Source organism: Leptosomus discolor, chromosome 3, assembly GCF_034619465.1.
Source record: "Leptosomus discolor isolate bLepDis1 chromosome 3, bLepDis1.hap2, whole genome shotgun sequence".
NCBI lineage: Eukaryota > Metazoa > Chordata > Aves > Leptosomiformes > Leptosomidae > Leptosomus > Leptosomus discolor.
In genome coordinates this window covers 51572595-51596078 of record NC_141393.1, presented here as the reverse complement: position 1 = coordinate 51596078, position 23484 = coordinate 51572595, and the positions used below count along the sequence as shown (strand labels likewise).

Here is a 23484-nt window from a genome sequence, read left to right as displayed (position 1 = left end):
GTGAGCCTCCTCTTCAGCAAAGGTTGTGTTGGCCCCAGTGTTGCTGACTGTTTTGTTTTGCAGCTGTATAAGGCTCCTAGGAGCTTGGTTCCCTTCAAATCAAGTTCTGGTTGATAAACCAGAAATATTCCCAAATAAAAATCAGTATTTTGCTTTGTGCTGTGGGGAAGGGGAGCTGTCTCAGCAGCATGTCCACCTAAGAAACCAGTGGTCACTTTGCAAAGCAAAATACCTTGGACTTTACTGTCTGGTGCCTTCTGTTGCTTCATGCCTTCTCTGCGTGGCTGAAGAGCAGCTTGCTGTGCATCTGTCTGCACAGAAAAATGTGGTAAAGCCATAAGGCACACATCAAAGTGGGAAGAAAAGAACAAGTGTGATTACAAGCAATAGCAGGGTGAGGGGGCAGGCTGGGGTCTGTGCCTAAGAGAAAGTGGGGTGATGCTCCTGGTTAAACCTTTGGATGAGTAAGATTCCCTTCCCCCATCAAATTTAATGTTTTATTTGAGTTTCTGCACCTTTTCCTGATAATTAGGGGTTTCAGTAAGTGGAATTTGCTTGTAAACAGCTCTTCGTACTTGTGGGCTTTTCTTTTGTTCTTTTATTTATTTATTGTTTTAAATGGAAGCATGAGTGACAGGCTGAGTAGCCACAGAAGGACAATTTGCATGATCTGTTCTGTCAAATAGGGTAGAACATGAGCTTAACAAGGGATGCTGGCAGCACATTCCCAGCTGAACTTGTCAAAGGGTCTTGTATTTCCCTGCTGTCAGAGCAAATCTTTTGGCTGATTGCTGGTCCTTGGTAAATGAAATCTGAAAGCACATTGGGGCATTCTGCAGTTCAGTGACCATTAATGATCGCCATTTGAAGTTCACTAAACTTCCGGTGAATGGATAGCAGCTATATAACCAGCAGGTTGATGGCTGCAGAATAGTAATATTTAATAAAAAAAAAAATTCAAAAAAAAAAATCCCTGTGTTCCCTGATATTTGCTAAGAAGTAGGTTGATCCAGCCATGCTCCTCCTCTGGGCCTCAGGATGAATGACTTATGGCTCTTTCCCATAGTTTGAGTCTCCTGGATTTAGCATGTTAGGACCTGGGATTCATTGTAACTTCATCATCATCATTGTAAATTCAATCCAGGCAAGTGGCTGTTCTTCAAGATGGCGTTCGTGTATTTGGCTTCAAGCAAATACTGTGATACTAAGTTGAGGGCTGGTGAGCATCCATGAAGTCCAAAGCATTTAGCTAAAGGCAGGAGGAGGAGGAAAGTGTTCCATTGCCAGCTCTCTGGAGGGGTTGCAGGCTGAGTGTGTAGGATGGAGGCATGTGGGTTGGAGCCTGTGTCTCCCCTCTGCAGATGTGTTACTTAGAAAGTAAGGCTCCAGTCTCCTTCAGATCATGTGGGGAGGAGATGCGTGTGAGAAATGTTCATCTTCCTTCAACCCCTCTAATCTTTTAAAAATCTGAAGGTTTTGTGACTCTTTAATATCTGATGTCCTGTGACACAGGGTAGTTCCACGGTCCCTGTGCCCCTCTGGGAAGTGATGCAGGTTGAAGAGGAGAGCAGGGACCTTTCTTGTCCTGTGGCTAAAGAGCTGCCTCTCCTGGGGCTTGCTTTTACCTTAGGGTGAGGATCTTTCCGTGCCACTCACTGCCCCACTCTCTGGGGGTGCTTGTGGGGGAACTGCCTGTGTGTTTTCATCAGAGAGGATTTCCAGCCTAGCTAAATAATTCTGGCCAAGCAGTGAGACCTCAGTCTCTTTTGAGTGATCTCCCAGTGCGAGACAAATAAGGTTGGACAGGTATCTAGCCCCCCTGCTCTTCCCTGCGTAGCTCAGGTGGCCCCTTTTCCCCTCCCTCTGGCATGTTCCTGACAGAAATACCTCCTAGGCTGAGTCTGCCTCTGACCTGATCCATGAAGTAAAGGTGTTGGGGAGGGGGTGGTGTGAAACTGCTAATTTCTAGGTCATGGATAATGCAGAGACTAGGATGTTTCAGATGTCACGAATACAGTTCATGTGAATGTAAATGGCATGTGTGACTGAGAGCAGTTCCCTACAGGATGGCCCCACCTGCATCTGCTGCCTGTCCTTTGGGGCTCTGCTTGTGAGCAGTGATACTAAGAGGGCCCTTCTGAGATAGGGAACTGCTGCTGCAAATACAAGGCAATGCAAAAGAGTGGGATTAAGTACAGAAAGGTGTGTGTGTATGAGCCAGACATGTTTGTGTACCTGCATGTAGCGTGGTAGTGACAAAATATGCTCCAGATTCCCTCTGCTCATGCACACAAGGCTTCAGCTCCTTTTTGTCTCTGTTTTGTACCATCTGAAGAAACTACTTGTTTGTGCTGCCTCTGCCAAAGTGCAGGATGCTCCAGAGCTAAGCTGTCCCTCTTCCCTAGGTGGTGAGACAGTCTTTCCCAGGGTTCTTTCTTCAATAAACTCCTTCCCTTGTCACTTCTGTGCCGCAGGAGCAGTTGGGGTGAGCACCCTGTGTCTCTAGACCTCTTTCAGAGTATCTGAGACTTGCCTGTTGGGCAAGCTGAAGATGGGAATCGGCCGCTGATAGCTGCCACGCTTGTGTGGCCCAATAAAACCTTTTCAGATTGATCTGACCATGCAGGTGGTGGTGAGCTCCACACCTGACTGCTGTGATGGTGGCCGCAGTGTCTTGACATCTGTGAAAAAGCCTTCTGTGGAGGACGAAAGGAGAAAAGCTGCCTGTACACTTGACTGCATTTGCTGAAGTTTTACCTTGCCCTGTCCCGCCCCCCCCCCGAGCCTGCTAATTCATCCCTTCTGTCAAAGCCTGATCGGTGTTTGCTGACATTTTTAATGTCACTGAGCGATCTTATATCTCTGGTGAACTGTCAGTGTAGAGCTGACTCGAGGCAGAGAGTTTATCGTGTTCTTCACATCGATTAGCTCAGCCTTGTGGGAGGGCAGCAGAAAGCAGAGACTTTCTTTGGATGCTGCAGAAAGCAGAGGAGACTTTCTTTGGATGCTGCAACATTTCAGATATCCCCCTAAACCATCTCGATAGAGAGCCACCATCCCATCTGCCCGTTCTCCTTATGTGCCTGTCATATCAATCCGTAGAGGCCCCTTGGGTTAGGACTGAGGTGCAGAACCTGAGCTATGTTGTTGGAACTGGATGCTCAGGATGTAAATAGCAGAGAGTGCTTCATGTCAGGAGTGAGGAGCACCAGAAATACGTGCAGAAAGCAAGAGGCTGTACATCAAGATTTATGCAAAAAGGAAGCTACTGCAGCTAACAAGCTACAACCAGGCTGCTGCCCCAGGATTGTAAAGTAGACTGGATAAATTCATTAGCACTTATTCTAGCACAAGGATCAGCTCTCGTTCATGCTCCCTTTGCTCTTTTGGGACCCTCTGTGGTTTATCGTTCCAGGTCCTGCTTGAGTTAGCAGCATATGCAGTCTCATGATGGATCCTCACCCTGTGGGGGTGGAGCCAGCACTGTGTTAAGCTGAGGACACTGTGCCTGCAGTCGCAGGGAGGCTGGGAGCCTGGGAATGGGAAACCTGGCAGGCAGCAGGACTGCCACCACTACTGGGTTTGAGAGCATATCACAGAGGGGAGAGTGGTTTGATGGAGGAAGGAGGTGGAAGAAGGGGAGTGAACCTAGATTTTCTTACAATTATCTTGTGCAAGAAAGACATTAGAAGGATGACAAAGGTGTCAAAATGGCCAGACCAAAGGTCTAACCCAGATCCTCCCTGAGCCAGAGGCTAGTAGCCAATGCTTGCAGGTGTAACAGGGAGAGCATGGTTCGAGTCAGCTTTCCATGGTTCCCACCAGTTGTCTCTTCAAGGACAGAGCTGGCAGCTGCCCCTGGGCCACTGTGTCCGTATCTGTCTAGCAGGAACTTGTATGCCCTTTTCTAAATCTGCTGAGGCTTTCAGTTTCTACAGCATCCTTCAGCAATGAGTTTTCCCTATTTAATTATTCATTAATTATACTCTGTTCATTCATATGTTGTGTGAAAGTGCAGGTACTTCTGTTTCTTTTAAACCTACTGTCAGTTTATTTTCTTGGGCCTAGGTCTTGCATTATGTGAAAGAGCAAATCAGTGTTTCAGTTCTTCTCCCTTGTATTATTCTTGACTTGAGACCTCTGCCATACTCCTGCTTACTTGTCTCTTTTTCCAGCACAGCATAACTTGTCAGAGGGCTGGCACAAATGCACTTGCAGGCTCTGTGACTCTAGAATTGGGTTGTGGAAGCTATTTTTAACACTGGATGCACTATCCTGATATTCCATTTCTTCTCTGGACCTTATACAGTTAAAAGATAAGAGGAGTGTTTTATGTAACCGCTAAGGGTTTGTTTTATTCCATGGTTTTCAAATGATATATTTGTTTTTTTAAAAAGGCAATCTTCATACCCATCACAGAGCAGCCCCTTTCTCAGGACAGCTGTCTTGGCATGTTTGACCATCTTTGATTTCTGTTCACAGAGGGCATCGTGTCTTTAGATACAATAATAGTGCTTGCTTTAGAAGTGACAGAAAACTGGTCCTAGTTTTACATCCTCCTGAAGTCAAGGAGAGTTTTTGTGAAAGGCCAAGGATTTGAAAGATGTGTGTGGATGAATGCAACTTTTCTTCTCTGGGCATCACAAAACAGAGGTGATGGAGCCTTGGGGACCACAGCGTGACCATACTGGGGGTGCTGTGGCTGTGTGCAGAGCTGGCCTTTTCCAGGCCCAGCCTTTATTGGTCTGTAGATACTCATAGTTGAAAGCAAACTGTTAACACACGTGCACAAGTATTTTAAGGTCACCTGTTCACATTGTGAAATCTGTCAGAGGAAGCATGTAATAGGATGTTTTGGTTAATATTTGGCAACTAGAAATAAACACATCCTAAACAAACAAAGATTTGCTAACAGCTTTTTGTCTCCTCTGAATTAACAATTCCTTCTGCCTTTGGAGTGGGAAGAGGAGTACTGAGTACTTCTCAGGCGCTTGGTGCTGAAAGGTCTTGAGTGCTTTGGACAAAGAATGTTGAAATGGGTGCAACTGAGAAATGGTTTATTTTTTGGCCCATATGCCTGCAAAGTTGCTTTTGTGAGGTCTAACTTCTTGAGGACTTTACTGTGGTTGTTATCAATTGTGTGTTTATTGGGTTACTGCCTGTAGGGAATATAAAACGCCTAGTAAGGTTAGAAACGATGGAGGAGGACTCCTTGGGCAGAGTGCTTCACAGCCAAAGCATCAAGCACATGAATGGGTGTGTTGCCACGTAACTGCGAAGAGCTACTCATATGCCCACGATGCTCTGTCCTTTGCTGGTTTGCAGCATGGGTGAATGCTCTGAGACCCTGTCACACTTTCCTTCAGTGGGACCTGTGCTTTCCTGGGCTCCTCATCCCTGGCTGCAGAGCTGTTGGCTTTGGAAAGTTTCTCTCAGAAAGCAGGAGTGGGAGAGGTTGTGTATCGAAACAAAAGGAGAAGCACCACTCCAGGGTTAGGGGGAGTAAAAGTGTCTTTTCCATGGAGATTAGGAAAGAAAAGTGCCTGTACAATGGCATTGGTTCATAGTTGGAAAGAAGTGGGAGAATTGCTTGTAACAGCAAAATGACTGTGTTTAATAAATACTTTGCTCTGTATTTACAGAAAGGCAGAGGAGGGCATATCACCGAGCAAGAGGTTTGCTGTTACAACGCAATTTTCTGATAAAGTTAAGTGGTAGCTTTCAGTTGGCATTTTGCATAGCTGGTTTACAGGAGTTTTAAAGAGCTGGCTGAGAAGCCCTGGACCGTTAATAAGTTTTTGAACATGGGGGAAGTTCTAGAGGACTGGAAGAAAGCTAATGTTGTACCAGTAATTTAGAAGGGCGAATGGGGATGACCGATGAAGTAATTATAGCCCTATCAGCTTGACATTAATTCTGGGCAAAGTAATGAAAAGCTAGATATCATAGTTGATTAATAAAGAATGAAAAGAGGGTAATATAATGCCAATCAATGTGGATTTATGGAAACTAGATCTTTTTCAAACTATCTTGATATTTTTTTTATGAGACTACATGTTTGGTTGATAAAGGTAACCATGTCAATGTAATATACTTCTGGAAGGCATTTGACTTGGTACCTTATGACATTTTGATTAAGAAACAAGAGTGATACAAAATCAACATGGCACACATTACATTGATTAAGAACGAGCAAACTGACAGCTCCTAGCATTTAATTGTAAATCGGTAATCATCATGGAGTGCATGTCTTCCTAGTGGGGTCCCACAGGGATCTATTTCTCAGACCTCTTGTATTTAACACTTTTATCAATGCCCTGAAAGAAAGATAATTTTCGATAAAGTGTGCAGATACTACATCCAGGAGGCAGCTGCTGTTGGATTTATAACTGGGCAATGGTGAGTATGAGCAGAGGAGCTGTATCATTTCTTTCTTTGGGACTGGTTTGAGCGGTGTGGGATGCTGGGTCCCATCTCTGCATTGGAAAGGATTCTGGAAACTTGGAAGACTGGATGAGAACTGCAAGACCCATGGGAACACTTGCTGTAAAGACGCTGGGAGCCATTTAGGGTACTGGAGAGAAGAGTAAGGGAGACTTGGCTAGTAGTCCCTAAGTATCTAAAGAGAGAGCTGAAATGTGGCTCCTCCAGTCTAGCAGACAAAAGCTAAGCAGTTCCAGTGCCTGGAAGCCAAAGCAAGGTAATTCAGGTGCAGATGTCTACAGTGAGGGTAATTAACCATTGGAACAACTTACCGAGGGTTGTGGTCGATTCTCCAGCTCAGGAGGGAAGGTTTTTTTCCTAAAAAGATCAGTTCTGGTTCAAACAGGAGTTAATTTGGAGCAGCCTCATAGCCTGTGCAGATCAGGCCATCTGATTGTGGTGGTTTCTTCTATGATGATCTTCAACTGTCCGTCTTAGTGTAGCTCTTGCTGCTCTGTTTCCTTGCAGTGAGAGCACCCTCAAAGGCTCCTGATTTGAGGGAGCATGAGTGGCACAGATGCCATGAGGCTGGGGACAGAGGGGACAGCATCCCAGGGAGCATAGTGCTTCCAGCATGGGCAGGGGAGCCCTCCAGCTCCGGCGGCTGGCGTGCAGCAGCCATCCACGACTTCTCCTTTAAATCTGTCGTGCAGCTGTCTGAACTCTGAAATTTCTTTCAGTCTCTCCCTCGCCTTGTTAACATGTGTTGCCTTTGGGGTAATCAGGGAAAAAATATTATGTCCTTTTACAATTACCGGGTTTTGGAATATTAAAATGTCTCTCTGCATCGGCAGTGTTATTTTGATTGGTATTCTAACCTTTGACTAGCCCATAAAGCGAGCCGCTCTTCAAGCCAATATTGCAGGACTGAAATTTAATTCCGAAATGATTCCAGATAATAGGGAGACAGATAATATATGCATGAAGGATATTATGTTTGGACTAAGTGCAGCAGGGCCAGGGCTTGGGAGTTGAATAATAGCCCAGAGTGAGTTATAATCTGCGGGACAGAAATACCTTACTGTCAGGGCCAGGAGAGGAACTCTTAAATCAAAGGGAGGGAGATAAGGAGGGGAGCTGAGGATAGTTATCTCAAAGGGAAAGGGCATCCAGGAGAGGCCTTAAAAGGAGCAGCCCTCTCTGTCCTGCTGCAGAGGGACTTGTCCTCCCTTTCTTATTTAATAAGGAGTGCTGAGTAAAAACACATTTCCAAGGAAAACCAAGAAGCGGGGGATTGTGCTGGGAAGAGAGGGTGAGAGGCTGCAAGTTCTTGGTAGCCTTTTCCTTTTCCTCCTCCTGGGCTCGTTAGAAGGGGATACAGGATGGGTTGATGCATTAGACTTCTTTGCCTTTGTTTCCCTAGAAGCTATAACCAGATGGACTGAGGGGTTGATGATGTGGTGGGTTTGCAATAACTTGCTGAGGTAGGGTGTTCACGTGATGCAGAGTAACCATCAGGGTTGGTTTTTGTATCCACTTTCCCATAAAATGAGGGAAGCAGAGGCATGGCATATGGGCTGCATGGCCCATAGTTGTTGTTCAGGGCTCTGCCCCGCACCTTCTCAGCCCAGGAGTCACTGGCAGGCAGGGATGCCTCCCTCTGTCGGAGCTGCTGCCCAGGCTGGTGCCTGGAGACACAGAGCCGGAGCATCCTATAGTTACAGCTAGGTGCAAATTCAGTGCCTTTTAGATACTGGAGACTTTAAGAAGCAACACTCCCCTCTGGGCTGTCTGCCCCAAGGGAGGAAACTTGAGGGTATTGCAAGTGGCACTTTGTGCTTTGCTGGCAGCTTCTGAGCATGGTGGAGCAGTCAGCAGGGTACTTCTTGCTCTGCAGCTCAACCGTATAACTTTAACCTGCTGGGCAAGGTGTTGCGAGTTTCTGTAGCTAGACTTCACAGACCATTGTGGAATACCATGCTGGCAGCTGTCCCCAGAGGAGAGGAGCTAAGCAGGCAGAGATGGAGAATGATCTCTGCTGCTGGGGTGACATAAACCCATGTCGACGTAACAGGCTTTGGCTCAGTGGCACAAGCTTATAGTTTCAAAGTAATGATCCCAGCCTGACATTTCATTTCCCTTTTTTGCAGTCTCAAGGGCTGGTCTTGCTACAGCTGAGAGAGGCTCTAGATGCAGCCTGGAAGCTTCACTGGTTTTGGATTACTTGAGCAGTAACATACATGGCCATCCCAGGAGGGCAGAAAAGAGCGATGTCCGTCTTTGCCTAAATCAAATGGTTGTGTGTTTCCCTCTCCTTTGGCTTTTGTTCATGTTTTTTTTTATTGCATCCTGTTAGGCACAGGAGCAATTTTCTGTGGAGCCTGTTGTCTGTATGAAATGTTCTGGGAGCAGACAGGGAAGATGTGATCCTCAGAGAGTTAATGTAAGTTCTTGGTCTTGGGCCACTAGAAAATAGCTAAGTTTCCTGGCTTGCGAAATAGTGGATTGGTTTAGTAATTCCTTCTGGCCATAAAATCCACAACTGTGTGAAAGAGCACCCGTCTTGCTGCCAAACTCGTGCCAAGTAGAAGGTTGTGGGCTGGGCACAGGCAGCCAGTTCCTCTCTCACTGCTGCTTAGACTCTGCTGGGTGGGTAAAGATAACCTCTGACAAAGTCCTGTTACATGGAAGCCATTTAGAGATACTCCAGTGCAAAAGGGATGTGTCAGTATGTTGGTCCTATAAGAAGCAGCTTTTTCTTCCTTCCCATAGCTATCCTGCATTTTGCTTTAGTATGTGTTCATCTCATAGCGTCTCATGCACAAATTTACTTCTGTACCATCAGGGCCTTTTCTACACTTTCTCTTGCTAATACTTATTAAAATTTCACTAGGCACATGTTAAAATCTCACATCTTTTCCTAGGCAAGGTGGTTTGGAGCCTAGTTTAGCCTTTGGGGCAAACCGTTTTTGCATACTGCACTCAGGGAGGACCTGGCCCAGGTGGAGAAAGCCGAGAAGAGAACAGAAGAAGAATTAGAGAGCTGGAATGCGTGACCTTCTGGGGAAGATTGAGGAACCTGGGATGTTCAGCTTAGAGAAGACTAAGCAGAAATTGGTTTTGTAGGAATGAAAGTGCTCAGAGGAAGGGAAGAGTTGATTCTGGGTGGCTGCAGTGGACAGCTCTTAATCGTGTCCCTACCTGCCACGAGGAGATCAGTAAACAGTCTCTGTGGATGAGGACAGGGATGTGGGACCTTTTTAGCTCTTGAGAGAGTTTAGAAGAATATGGTGGGGATAGTTTGGGTGGAGATAGTCCTGCCTTGAAGCAGAAAGTGTGGGTCATCAATTTTCCCTTTCTGCCGTGCTTGCTGTGACACTTCCTGCTCCCTTGTACTTGGGCACAGGCTGTCTGCTTTCCTTGGGACATGTTGCTGAAACTCAAAGTACCTGAGCAGGGAAAGAAGGGGTGGTTGCCTTGAGTGCCATGTGTTGTCTCCACTCCTCGCCTGATGCCACATAGCTTGTTCAGGATGTTTGTACTGGGAAGATCCCGAGGCAACCTTTATTATTTGGCAGTGCCTTCAAGCTCCAGCAAGGACCGGCACCTTCTGGTGTCGTACATCATACAGAGGGCTCTTGGATAAGGCAGGAAGGTGGTGATTCAAGAGAAACTGAGGAGCACAATTATCTGACTTGGTCCCATGCAGCCTGCAGGTATTGGGCAAAGCAGAAAGTAGAACCAGTACACTGGGGTTTTTTTAACCGGTGCAAAAGCTTTGCCTTCTGGATCAAATTTTAAGCAGTGATTTGCTGAGTGCACTGCAATGGTTACTTTACTGAAAGCATCCTTGTCTATGCAAGGTTGGAGGGAGGTTGGCATTTGTGGTGGTTCTACGTGCACATCGCTGTAGCCTGCAGGCAGAAGGCGGAGAGGCAGCTGCTCTGATCTTGCATGCAGCTCTTCCTGCTGAGTGCGATACTGCTTGGCTGCACCGCCCTGTGCCTGCGCTCCTCTTGCAGGAGGATTTGAACATCTGTCCCCTGCACCGAGGAGCCTCCTGGTTCCCATCTGGCTGTGTGTGCACTCCTGCTAAGGTTAAACATACTGTGCAGACCTTTACACCATGAGTCTGGTTGCAGGTTGAGGAAGGAGCAGCACTGGCTTTCCTGGTCCTGCCTGTTTATGGGGCAGTGTGCTGTAGGTGCAAAAGACAAAGTTTTGGAAAGAGCATTTGAAAGCAAGCAGAATAACCCACAATTGAAATCTAAGCAACTTGTGCTTTTGATAAGAAGTCTTTCTGCAATGTCAAGATTATACAGGCTGAAGTGGCCTGGTGGTTCCTATGGTGGGTCTGGACAGGCAGGGAGTTGCTGCAGGGCTGGTCATGGTGTGACTGGGACCCGTGAGCTGAATGCTTGCTGTAGCTGGGGGTAACAGTGTGTACAGCATGACTGCAGCATGGCTGATGTGCCACGCACTTGCGTCCAGACTTGCCCTGTAATATGCTGTCAGCATGGCAGCCCAGGAGCAAACCAGGGAAACCACAAGGATGGTCAGAATTAGGCCCTCAATCTCCCAGCGAGTGGGTGTCTGTCTGGCACAGGTCTGGTGTTTCATCTGCATGCAGGACCATGGCTATGCCTGCAGGGCACCAATGCTGTTGGCAGAAGCTGGGGGCCTCCAACCTCACGTGCCTGCTTATGTGAAGGTGTGGGGCAGCCTGTGTTTTCCCATGTCTTATGTGTACTGTGGTCAGCCAGAGAGGCTGGAGCCTTCTGCATGGCCTGGTATTGTGAGAGGCGAGCCTGACCCCAGGCCTGACACAGCTCCCCGCAGTCAATACCAGAGCAAGGCAAGAGGAGAAAGGATTAGAGTCAGGGCATGTTTTACGATAATCCCGCAACGTGTGCTGCATTCCAGGGCAGGAAGAGCTGGGAGGCGAAGGCGCAACATGTGAAAAGATGGCCTTTCCCAGAGTACTGTGGGTCAGGCGAGGGGCAGAGCATCCCTGCATCTCAGCCCTTCAGCTGGAGCTTTACATGGGTACCAGCACAGCTGCCTAGTGCCCGTGAAAGGAGCTGTGTCCTCTTTCGACTGCCTTTAAAAGACAAGAGCTCTATGTAGAGCTTTGTAGTTCTCCAGAGAGGGATGAGGGGTTAATCAGATTTTCTAGCCTTGGGGATTAAAACAGTGACTGGTTTAGTCCTCATTGTCCTACCAGCCAGTATGGCTATAAGAGGGAGAGTGACTGCCTGCCATCTCTACCAGCAGCAGCAGGCTGGTTTATGGTAGCAATCGGCTTGCCAGTAAGTGGAAAGAGCTTCTTTTTCTATGAGAAGTTCCTGGTGCGATGTGTTGAGTGTGATGCGCTATCCTGCTGAAAAGCATGGGTCTTTGCTACTCCTGGTTTGGCTGGGAAGGTGTGGATGTGCAGCCTCTGCTCCATTGCATAGAGGCATGCTGTGGCTTGGCTTTTGCTTCTTATGGGCAAGAGATGCTGAACTGGGAGATAGAAGTTACAGTAGTGGAATTTGTACATTAATAACTTACAGTGCTTCATACTCATTAAATTAATTAATTAAATCCCTCAGAACCCCAAGGCTACTAAGCAAGTTGATTTCAGAATTAGGATTAAAAGTCTGCTGCCTCCCTTCCCCCATGCTTGCACAGCACTTCTGGCTCCATCCTGGCTTTTACTCTTTCCACTTGCATGTTTGCTTGCTTGAGCTCTTTGGCTGCAGCCTGTGGATTGGAACTATCACAGTGGCTTGCTAAGAACTGGCTGGAAAGTCTGTAGATATGGTCTGCTTTTGTTTAGGAAACAACCCATCTTTTGTCATTGCCTGGGCTTAAACTTCTCCTATTTTGCGGCCTGCTGGGGAGGGCAGCTCTGATCACTCTGAAGCATGAGCCTAGCCAGGGGCTAGCTCACAGTGGCTGGTTTTCCCAGTTGCCTGGGCACTGTCTCCTACGGATCAGGATCACCTTCTCCTTGGGTGTTCTGACATGAATGTTGCTGCCAGCTCTATGTGGCATCAAAGCTCCTGAGCAAATGGCCATCCTGAAGTGATGGTCTGGATTGCTGCACTGCAGCAGTACCCATCCAGTTCTCAAGAGTGCCCTTCGGGGCAGGTATGGAAGGAAGATGCTTATCTTTGCTGACAGCATGCATCTTCCCTTGCTCATGTTGAATGTCGTGTTGAAAAAGCTCATAATGATGATGATTGAAGTTTTCTGGGGCATCCTATCCGCAGATGAATATGCAGGTCTCACTCATGGCTCATGGATCAGTTCCACCTCTCTCACCTTTCTTTGAGCCAAGATACTCTTCACATTTCTGCACTGCACTCAATATACCTTAAAGCCACCAACTTCCATTAAGATGCGTAGGATGGAGTATAGCTGAGCTGGTCTCTCTCTTGCATGCAGTGGTTGGCATCCCCAGCAGGTTTCAGTGGCATGGAGATGAAACCTCAGTGCGCCGTTCTGCCAGCGCTGCTCCAGCATACATCCTGCAGGTGCATTTTTAAACAAACTGGATATTTAGTGTTTGGTCTTGTGCCAACTTAGGAAAGCCTGCTCTCTGCGCTCTCCCAGTTTTGTAACCTCTGGTTGGCTCTGATTGATGCTATTAATACTGTAGAGGTCATTTACGATCTCCGCCTTGGCTGTGCTCCTCACTCAGGGAAGAGCTGTCCTGCGTGGATGCCTGCAGTTGCCAGAGGAGCATGCTTGCTGTCTGCCAGTGTGTTTTGGAGGAGGCAAGTCTGCCGGTTAGATGGGCTACCAAGACTAATGGGAGCACAAAGCCTTTGAAGAGCTGAATTGCTAGCCTCCAGCAGGTCCAAGCTGACCCTTTCTGTAGATGAGGGTCTTTCAGCCTCCCTGGGACATTCCCTTCTGTCCTTGCCTTTTGGCAGAGGGGCCAAGTTCCCTCTTGACGTCCCACCGACTGCATTTGGCCAAGGTCCTACTGTGGAAGGGTGACACACCATGCCTCTGCTCAGCCCTTCCAGTTCCTGGAGCTGGCCCCAGTGGAGCTGCCAAACCAAAGAGAGCTCTGCATCTCTCCTGTGTTTTGGGTCTCCCTTTGCTATTGCACCATGTATGATTTGACCACATGGAGTTGGTTCTGCTGTAGCCTTGTCTGTGGGATCAGTCTGTAGGCTCAAGTTGCAGAGTTCACACATGCACTTGCAGCTCCCAGATCCATCCCTGGTGCCGATCGGGAGGTGACTGACATCCTTTGTCAGTGCTCTGCAGCGCACCAACTCCAGCTGCCTCTCAGGAGCTGCACATGAACCCATCCTGCACTTCCCTGCCTTGTGCTCTGCCCTTGGTCTACTCTAAACAGTGGAGCTGTGTGGCCATTCATCTCAGTGCAGGAGAGCTCCAGTGATGCTCTGCTTGCTAAGCCTTCCCCATGGGGCCCAGCTAAATCCAGCTGTGGGAATGGGGCTGATGTGCTGCAGGCATGGGGGCTCCAGCAGATCCAGGAGACAGTGAAGCCACGTGACTGAATCCCAGACTGTGTTTGCTCTGCCTAATTATCAAAAGTATGAGTTTGTTCTGCTAGGTGCACATTATGCCTTTATCGTGGTGTAATTATGCCAGCTGCCTATGTTTAGTGTCATAAAAAGAAATAAAATGCCCATTACCCGCCTAAAGAATTCTTGTGTGGGTTTTTTTTTTTTTTTTTATTGCTTTGGAGTACACAGTGGGGATATCTTTGATCGACAATTCTCCATGTAAAATAGCTAGTGAAATACTGTTGCCTTTCGGAGAGCTCCTCCAGCCAGCAGCCTGCAAAGGCAGCTGGCCCACCAGCCTCACCTGGCGCTGCCTCTGCTGCTTACTGCCAGCCTAATCTGGTGGTCAAGATGGTGAAGCCACCACGCTGCCACCACATCTCCTTCCCCTGCGGAAGCTCGGCTCTTTCCGGCAGTTTTTCCCTACTTCCATTCAGGTCTCAAAGCTCCCTCCTGCCGACACAGCACCTGTGAGGTGTGGAGTGCTTTCCAAACCTGGGAGAAGATACAGCCTCTCTACCTGCTGGAGCTGCTCAGAAAGATACAAAGGTGTCTGGGTCTGGCTGAGCTATTTTTTGGATACAACAATGCGTCAAGGAGTCCCATGCCTGGGGGGAAGCCTGTAAGGTAGTCAAGGGAGCAGTGCAGAGCAATGTGCGGGTGGGAGCCACGTGCTCCTTCAACCTGCCAATGGCCTGGTGGTGCTCTTGCAAGAGCAGGGATGCTAAACCTCATCCCCCAGCCAACCCACAGCCCCTGCAACTGGATTTCGGCTCCTTTGGGTTACTTGTGACGTCTAAATATCTTGGGCCATTTTTCTGTGGTGGTGAGAGATGCCTCGGAGAAGCCACATCCTCCAGGAGCTGAGGTTCTGTGCAAACATCAATTACTGAAACGCATACTTCTGCCAAGGAAGAGCGGTGGGAGGCTTGCGTTGTGTGTGGAAATGCTAAGGGCATTTTGGTGATAGTAAATAAATTCTGATGGAAAGAAAAATACGGAAAACCCCAAATCCAAATCCCATATCTTTAGAGGTTGTTAAAAGCTGGTCTTTGCCTTTTTTTCTTCTAATAGTTTTAGTCTCTAATTGGAAATGGACTTTATTAGTCTCATTAGGAGCGGCTAATGCTGGCTATAGATAGCTCTTAAATATATGGTTTTGGTGGATGGTAAATCTTTTGGTTTAGTTGGCTTATTTTTCAACTCAATATTCTCAGCAGGTCCCTTGTCCCTCCAGCCCAGCTGTGCCACAGATACCTCTCACAATGTCCCTTTTAATTCCCTCCGCTTATTTTTTACGTCAGGTGTTCCTTGAAGTGGCCTTCACAGCTCTCCACCCTTTCAGCCAACGACTACGTCAGGGGAAGATGGACTTGAGCCTCCCCGCAGCTTCATTGCATATGCACACACTGTCTGCCCCAGCGGCACGATTGCCTTGGTGAAGAATCCAAGGGGCTGCTGATAGCAATCATTGATTAAGAGGGTAATTGTCCTGAAAATTCAGATTGATCAAAAGGCAGAAATGATAACTTGTGTAACTGTGTTTAAAACCACGTCCTGTCAATAGGGAAGACTGAGACGTGGTGAGCAGAAAGCAGGGAGAATTGGATGTGCGAGTGGGCGAGTGTGCCTGCGGTTCAGGGAGGAGGGGGAGCCATTCTTCCTTGGGGTCCGTAGCAGGATGTTTCCTGTCACTAACGCTGGGCTATTGGAGATTCAATCACTTTTATCTTCCCCTCTCTCTCAATCCAAATGCCTTTTCATATTAGAAAATTAGAATCAGCTCTGCTCATGCAAGATTTATTAGCTCTGCTGAGCAATACCACAGAAGAGTAAATGATGTCGCATTTCAGGGGCTTTTTACACATTATGACCAAACTTGCAACTTCTTAAGTATTCTTCCATTGAGCCACTGCAGGGTGTGAAAGGGATGGGGAGACAAACTTCTCTCTGAAAATAGTTCTGCACCAGTCCCGATGTCTCTTCTTTATTATTGGAATGATTGGATTTGGTTGCTAATACGAATCTTTTCTTTGGGCTCAGTTTCTGCGCTTATTGCTCTGGAAATCAAACTCTTAAGAATTGAGCCCATTTATTGCATTTTTTCTTGGTTCCTTTTGTAGAAACACTTTTCAGTGCTAAAATGTATGTCGTTGGAGCTCTGCTGCTAGCTGGCACTCATTTACATCTGGAGAAGACGTATCTTGGTTTCTGCTTAATTTTTTTCCCTTGTTTTTTGCACTGGGTGCCTGCTTTTTTTAAATGCCTTCTGACCTTGTGTCGTACACAGCTCATGCTTTGTGTAGTGATGATCCTTTGGTCTTCAGGCAGTAGATGCTAAAGCTCTTCAAAGACAGGAATGAATTTAGGCTCATAACGCTTAATAGATATTATGGTAGGGATACTGAGGCACAGGGGGGTTGGAAGATTTTCCTGTGAATCCATATCAGAAATTGGAACAGAAATTAGGTCTCATCTCTCCTGCTTCTGGACTTCAGCCACAAGGCTTATTTGCAAGGCTTTTCACTTTCAAATCACTTTGCAGGCATTAAATCCATGCAGCAGCCTCATGGGCTGGCTGCACAGGAGGGTCGTGCAGCCACAAGAGTCAGAACTACTGGCTGTTGGGAGCCTTTGCCTGAGGTACCATTCAGTTTTTCTCCCCATCTCAAAAAAATTAAAGCATTCACAATATTTCACTGATGATACACAAATCCCTGGTGCTCTGCAGCACTCCAGCCCTCCCACAATGGGCTTTGTGTATGTAGCCCCTATACAAAAATAGTGGCTGTTGTCAAGGGAAACACTGTTTTTCTGCTAGTTCTGGTTTGGAATATTCCCAAAGGGGAGCAAATTTTTCTCCAGCCATTGTTATTTAGGAAAGTAGACAGCACCACACAGGGATGCTGATGCCACTGCTCAGTGCCTCACACCAAAACCAGAGTTAAACAGCAGAAGCCAGAATCAAGCTGTGGAAGGGAAGAGGCCTTTCATAGCTTCATCTGCTGTCATCATCATGCAGTGGAGCCCAGCACCTGCAGCTGAGCTTCTGCCAATCTTTTGTCTATTTGGATCTGACTTTTCCTTGACATGGCTGAGCTGCTGGGAGGATTGCAGTGCAGACAGGGCAGAGGAGGGGTTTGTGTGGCCTCATGGTAAGATCCTCTCTCTCACCTATCAGCATAGCCAACATGAGGCATCTGCTTGGCTCATCATTGTGGGCTTCAAAAATGCTCAGAATCTTCTTCTGCTTGGCAGGTTTAAAGGGACTTTATTAACAGGCAGTGCTAATTACATTTAAAACACTACTATACTTGGACCTGTCCAAATGCCGGTCTAACTTGGCACAAAGTTTTGCCATTCATTTTAGCAAAAGGCGTTTCTGAAGAGCTGCTTAAAGCTGTGGCTGGCTGGCAGGGAGGTTTCTTGTCGAGTCTTGGTGCTTGGGAGGCAGATACACTTGACAAGCAGAGGGACTTGACTTTTACCCCTTCCGTGTACAAGCACTATATATTATTCAAGGTCGTCTTCAGTCAGTGCTGGGTTATTAATCGGTCACTTCTCTGCATTTGCCTACTAATTTTGAGGCTCTGGAAGAGGATTGCTATGAGCTTGTGCAGTATTTTCCCTCCATGAGTCTCTGTACACCCTTATGTGCTATCTGGAGCTGCTGCACCCCTTTGCCTTGGGTTCAGAGGACATGGTGCTGCCTGTAGGCCAGCCACACAGGGAAGGTGACCTCCAGGTTACTGACTTAATGTTTGCATTTCCAGATAGTCACTGATGGTGAGGGGAATCAGGGGCAGGGCCAGAGCAGTGAAAGCCTTGCCGAACCTTGAGGGGCCAGGCAAGACCCCACAAACCACTTCCTAAGGACTAGGAGTACTACAGTCCCGGGTGACGCTAGAGAGAGATACAGAGGTGTCCAGTTCTTGGGCAGGTGTTGTGCACAGCCCAGGAGGAGTTTGCTCCATGAGATAGGTGCTACCCACCTCCCCTTGACTCCCACTGAGTTTGCAGGCTCATTTAATGAGTTATTTGCAGCTGGTTTGGAGACAGCCTCTGTGTCTTGGGACTCTTCCTCCCCTGTTCCTCAGCCAGGCCTCCATGAGCTCTGGCGGTGCTGCCCACAGTAGGCAAGGCACATGAGGCAGCAGTGCCTGCACGTTCCAAGAATCACGTCAGCTGTCATTACTTACATTACCTTGATTGGGAACAGTCAGTTATGTCACCGTCCATCATCATGTCTCTCCTGGGAGACTCTGAGGAAGGAGAGGAGCAGGAATTATAAAGTGCTTCTGTGGTGCTCCGCCAATCCCACTGCTCTGTTAGCTGAACGTCTGTCATCAGACAGCTTGAAGAGAAGCTGCTTTGTCTGATGGATCTTCCCATTGTAGCTCCACAGGGAGGAGCCTTCTGCAACACTGGGACTGTGACAGGAGAAGAGCACTGGGGGCTTTTGTGGAATTTAACGTGAAGGGAATGATGCTGCTGCCTGGAAAGCTCTGTGGAGGACTGCAGGAGAGCCTGCTGGACAGCTGGGGCTGCAGGCTGGGCTCTCCTGGCTGAGGGCTGCTTTGGAGCCAGGTAGAGTTATCAAAACCGTCTCCAGTCTGAAGGAGGCAGAGCTCGGACTTTCACGTTGTCTCCATGTGGGACTGCAGAGGATTCCTGGCCATGTCTCAGATGGAAGTTCATCCTCCTTTTGGCCGGGGTCTGCATATTCTCCTAATGAGAACAAGATTTGGCTTTTGATGAAGGAACTTCTTATTTCTAACGGCAAATGATCTGGAAAGTTTTCAGCCCTCTCTACCCTGATTGATTTGGGATTCTGGCTCCAGTTCCAGCAGCGAGTCTCTTCAACTTGTGTCCCCCTCACAGGCTGGGGGACAACACATGGTAGTAGCTGTGTTCATCTCTGGTAGGAGAGTGCATGGTGCCATGTGTGGTGGTGAGGACAGTTTATCTGTCTAGGAGGCTCATGTGAATAAATTTGTGCGTGAACTCAAGATAGGTTTTGAGAGGGTAGGGAGGAACAGGAGCTCTGTGGCTGTAGCCAGGAAGTGCTCCAGGGCTGTAAGACCAGGTTCCCTAAGGCTTGTGTGACCATGTCTGTCAAGGCTGAAAGCGAGAAAAGTTCAAGAAGCACACATTGCCCAGCAGGACACACTGGGAGGTGGCGAAGGCAGTAGTGCTTGCTTCTTTGGGTTTCTTGCTATGTGCATGTTGGTCCTGGCACTGTGACTTTGAGAGAAACGCTACCTGTTAAGCACAGAAATTTTAATTTCTGTTAGCTGGGCAGGGAGCGAGGGTCATTTGGCAGGAGCTGGACTTCAGCAAGTCCCAGGACGTGGGTGTTTGGCTCAGATGGGACCCACTGGTGCCTCTGCAGGGATCAGGCAGCTGGAGGGGAAGAGAGCCAGGGCAGGAAAGGGCTGCATCCAGGGACTGAAGTGGGGAAGAGAACAAGTTTCATGGTTCTGTACATTTCTCCTTTGAGCAGCTCTGTCAAAGGCAAGAAGATGTTCAAAGGGAGATCTTAAAACACACGGAGGAGCTGGCTGGCACCAACAGTGGCACACGGGTGCTGCACAGGGTACGCGTGTGTGTAGGTCATGGGTGGCTGAAGCAGCCTGCTTCTTGTGCATCTTGTGCAAGTACAGCCAGCAAGGTCTGACCTGTAATCCATCCTGAGCTTGCACTGTAAGAAAGCGATGCTTTATGTGAGCCAGGGGGATTGCTGCTGTTACTTTTAGCTGAGTTTGAAGAGCCCTTGCTGTCCCCAGCTTTAGGTGTAGGCTTTGTTGTGCTAGATGGACCAGGTGCTTGGAGCTTGCTAAGCAAAGAAAAGATTGCAGAGAGTACGTGGAGCAGAGGAGAGTTGTTCTGGAGGAAAGGTGGATTTCCATGGTGGGGGGATAGCTCATGAAGTGAGTAAATACGTGCTATAAACATGTTCAGAGCATCTCTGTGTGAAGAACCCAGCACAGCCTTTTTGAGTGAATAAAAAGAGAGCCCCGGTTCAGTTCGTATGTCTGTTTTCTTTTCTTCTTCTGGTCAACTGTGGCTGTAGATAAGAGTTTTCTATTTGAAGTTCAGAAGGGAAGGGAAATCCATTGTTAGAAGAGGAGACTTTCTTTTTGCTTGATACCTATCTCCAGCAACACAGCAGAGAAGGAAAAGATTTGCTATGATAAAGGTAGCTTAAAAAAAAAAAAAAAAAGGCACATCGAGTGTTGCTTTTCTCTGTACTTCAAAGCTTGGAGTAATATGGAACAGTGTGAAAAAAGAGAGGGAAAAAAAGCCAACCTAGCCCAGCCTCTGCACAGCGGCTGTAAATGCAGAGCCATAATAGAGCACCATCCTGGCCAGAAATCCAGTGCTTTGCCTGAGCTGTTCATTTGGGCTTGGCGTGGTGTTACCTGGTGTGCACAGCACCTACCAGGAGTCCATGAGGATGGTCTGCAAGGGGGATGCTCATTGTGGGGGGAGCAGAGGAAATGTTTTGCAGGTGTGCATCCTGTGGAGGGACTGAACCAAGGGAAGTCATTCACTGGAAAGAAAATCAGGCAAGTCTGGAAGCAGTATGGGAAAAATGTACCAATAAACATTTAATTATTAAAAAACCTCAGAGATTGTGTGGAGTGTTCAATACGATGTGGCAGTGAAAAACCTGAACAGTGCAGCTCTGGTGAATGCTGTGGGTGGGAAATGGCTAAATGTGTCCGTCCACACATGCTGGAGCCGGTGGGGTTGGCTTTCTGGGGTCCTGGGCTATAGAATCAGGTTTCTGTGGGGGCTCAGTTGTTTGCAGATGAACCAGGGGAGGGGGTGCCTGTGGCTGCCACCCCCTTGGAGCAGGCATGGCTGAGCTCCATGAGTATACAGGGGGACTCCAGCCTCCATGATCACCAGTGGGACTTGGGTAGCCCGAATGTGGCTCTGGGCTCTGTGACATGGGCAGGGATGAGAGCTCCCTGCCAGGGGACAGGCAGGGGACAGAGAGGTGCAGCCCAGGGAGCCAGGGCTTGTGACACCCCCGTTGCAGTATTGCTGTGTCCACGCAGGATTCCCCTTTCCTCTGGCCCCATGGGTGCCCCTCCAGTGAGACTGATGGTGTGGGGCCCCACGTCTGCTCTGCTGCCATCATGGTTTTGGTCTTCATCCCCATCCGAAGCTTGACACATGATCCTCACTTCTGGGACAGCCCTTGCTGGGACAGCCTGCTGCTGCTCTGCCAGTGAGTCTTGGGCTTGCTGAGCTGCTGGGGCACCCCTGGATCAGACACCAGCTGAGACCCCCCTGTTGCCCTCCAAGAAGCTGTTGCAAGTAGAGGAGAAACCAAGCGTGTGCTGGAGGCTTTGCCTCTGCAGGAGTCTGGGGAGGGGCAGGACGAGAAGCCAACAAACTCGTTTTCAGCACTGACCTGAGTGGAGGCTGGAAGTGAAAAGATTTCCAGCAAACCTAGGCTGGTCAGGGTTGCTAACGAGCCTTTCCTTTGAGTAATGTTTTACATTCTTTAAAGATTGCAGGGAGCTCTTGGGGAGAATCTGCTAAAGTAAATGGCAGAGTCAAGTGTGCTGGCTCCTTTCTTTCCCTTTTCTTTTCCCTTTTTTTTTTCTTTCCCCTTTCTTGCTTCTCTTTATTATGTGAAGTTGCTCTGGCTCTTTCTCTCACTTCTGTTTCTCCTTTTGTTCTCTCTTTGTCTATTTATCACACTGTGAAGGTTGAAAGAGATGTTATTAATCTGGGAGAATGAAGGCAGGATTAGTGGTATGAATCGGATTTTGAGAGCTGTAATGATAGAAAGACTCGCTCTGCTGGCGGGCTGCGTGAGTTTGATAAATGGGGAGCACTCCAAACTGACTCGCGCCTTCCTCCGCACTGCTCGCTTTGCCCGCTGGGGCGTGCCATGCTCTCAGATCTGCCAGCCATCCCACACCGCTCCTACCTGAACCAGAGCAAAAAGCCAAGGGTAAATCAGAGACAAATATCTCCCGTTGCACTTAAAGAGATCATTTCTTTCAACATCTTTTTCAAACAGAGTCCTGTCAAGTTCTTGGACAGCCTTGTGTGGAGATAGGATCCTTCCTTGGAGTATGGCTTGGAGCCGTGGCCATGCGTTGTCTCCTGCTGTGGCTTTGCAGAGGGCAGCAAGGAGTTAGCGTGGATGCAGCAGAGCTCCCATCCTGCAAGGCACAGAGAAGCAGGATCATCTCTGTAGGGCTGCACCCTGCTGTGTTTGCCTCCTGAGGATTGCTTTGGGCTTCAAAGCCCAGTGGGGCTGGGAGAAGGCAGGGGGTGTTTCATCAGAAGTTGCTTTGGGGTCTTTGCCCTGAAATCTCCTGAATAAGAGGTACTGCCCTTGCATAACGTGAGTCAGGTTCTCTGTTATCAAGCTTGGGGAGGGCAAGGCAGGCTCTGGGAACAGCCAGGCAGAGCAGCAGCCCCCAGCTATCAGGCAAAGCAGGACTGTCTGGACTAGCATCTGTAGTGAGCAAGGTCCTTTCCTGGGATCGCCTCACTGCACACTCACCCACTTGAACCCTTACTTATCCCCACCCTTGGGTGTATGGTGATCCATCTTGCACCCTACAGAGCCAGAAAAGCTAGGGACAGACTCGTAGGTGTAAGGTATGTTGCATTTCGAAGCTGGTTCATGAGCACAGAACTCACTGCCCTATTGCAGTTATGCTACTAGGCATTCATACATGGGGACTGTGCCCTTGTCCTAGGGCCCTTCATGGTGGTCCATACCCCAGCCTGTGCTATGGCTTCTGCTGTGGACATTGTGGGGTCACTGCTTGCTGTCATGGCTAGGTTTGAGTCCTGTGGTCCAGCCTGGGAGTGTGCATGTGTTGAAGTAAGACGTGATTGTATGAAGGCCATTTGCAATGTGTTGGGAAGGTTTGAGTGCTTTGGTGCCCTTCACCCCAGGGACTGTAGACATGGACTTGGCTCTACAGCCTATCTGGGGGTTCACTGAGTATCTGGTGATGGGTGCAGAACCACCAGCCACTACAAGGTTTGCATTTCACCTGGGTTGAGCAGGAGATTATTGCTTGGTAGAGGAGAGGGAACAGCGGTGTGCAAGAGGGACGCTGCTTTGAAGGGGGAGTCAGACCACAGGCAGCCCAGAGTTGTCAGTGTCCCTTTAACTACAAGGTAATGGACTCCCCCACACTCGGGCTGAGCTGTCCTCCTGCCTTTGCAGGAATGGTAATGATTGTCAAGGTAGAGCTAATGAGACGTGCACATCTTTAAAGGATCATGGCTTCTGAGACAAAATTAAAAGAAAAAAAAAGGAAAAGAAGGGATGGGGAAGGAGAGAAAGTCCAGCTGCACTGCCTTGGCTAGCGAGGCATCTACCTATCTGTCCATCTGTCCTACCTGCCCCTTGGCAGGATCACCCCTAAATGACTAGCAGGGTCTCTTTGCTTGCTACTGCAACTCCTGTTTGGCCCTGGGAGCCTCTTCATCTCCATGAGGTCTCCCCATGGCCCCTCTGCAGGCTCCAGTCCCCAGGGCA

The 23484-nt window shown here is 48.3% G+C and overlaps 1 protein-coding gene across 1 annotated transcript in view; it reads left to right on the top strand.

Moving 5' to 3' along the window:
* Positions 1 to 23484, top strand: part of ERI3 (ERI1 exoribonuclease family member 3) — a 134522-nt gene that overhangs the window by 54168 nt on the left and 56870 nt on the right. The gene's annotated exons all lie outside the window — the stretch shown is intronic.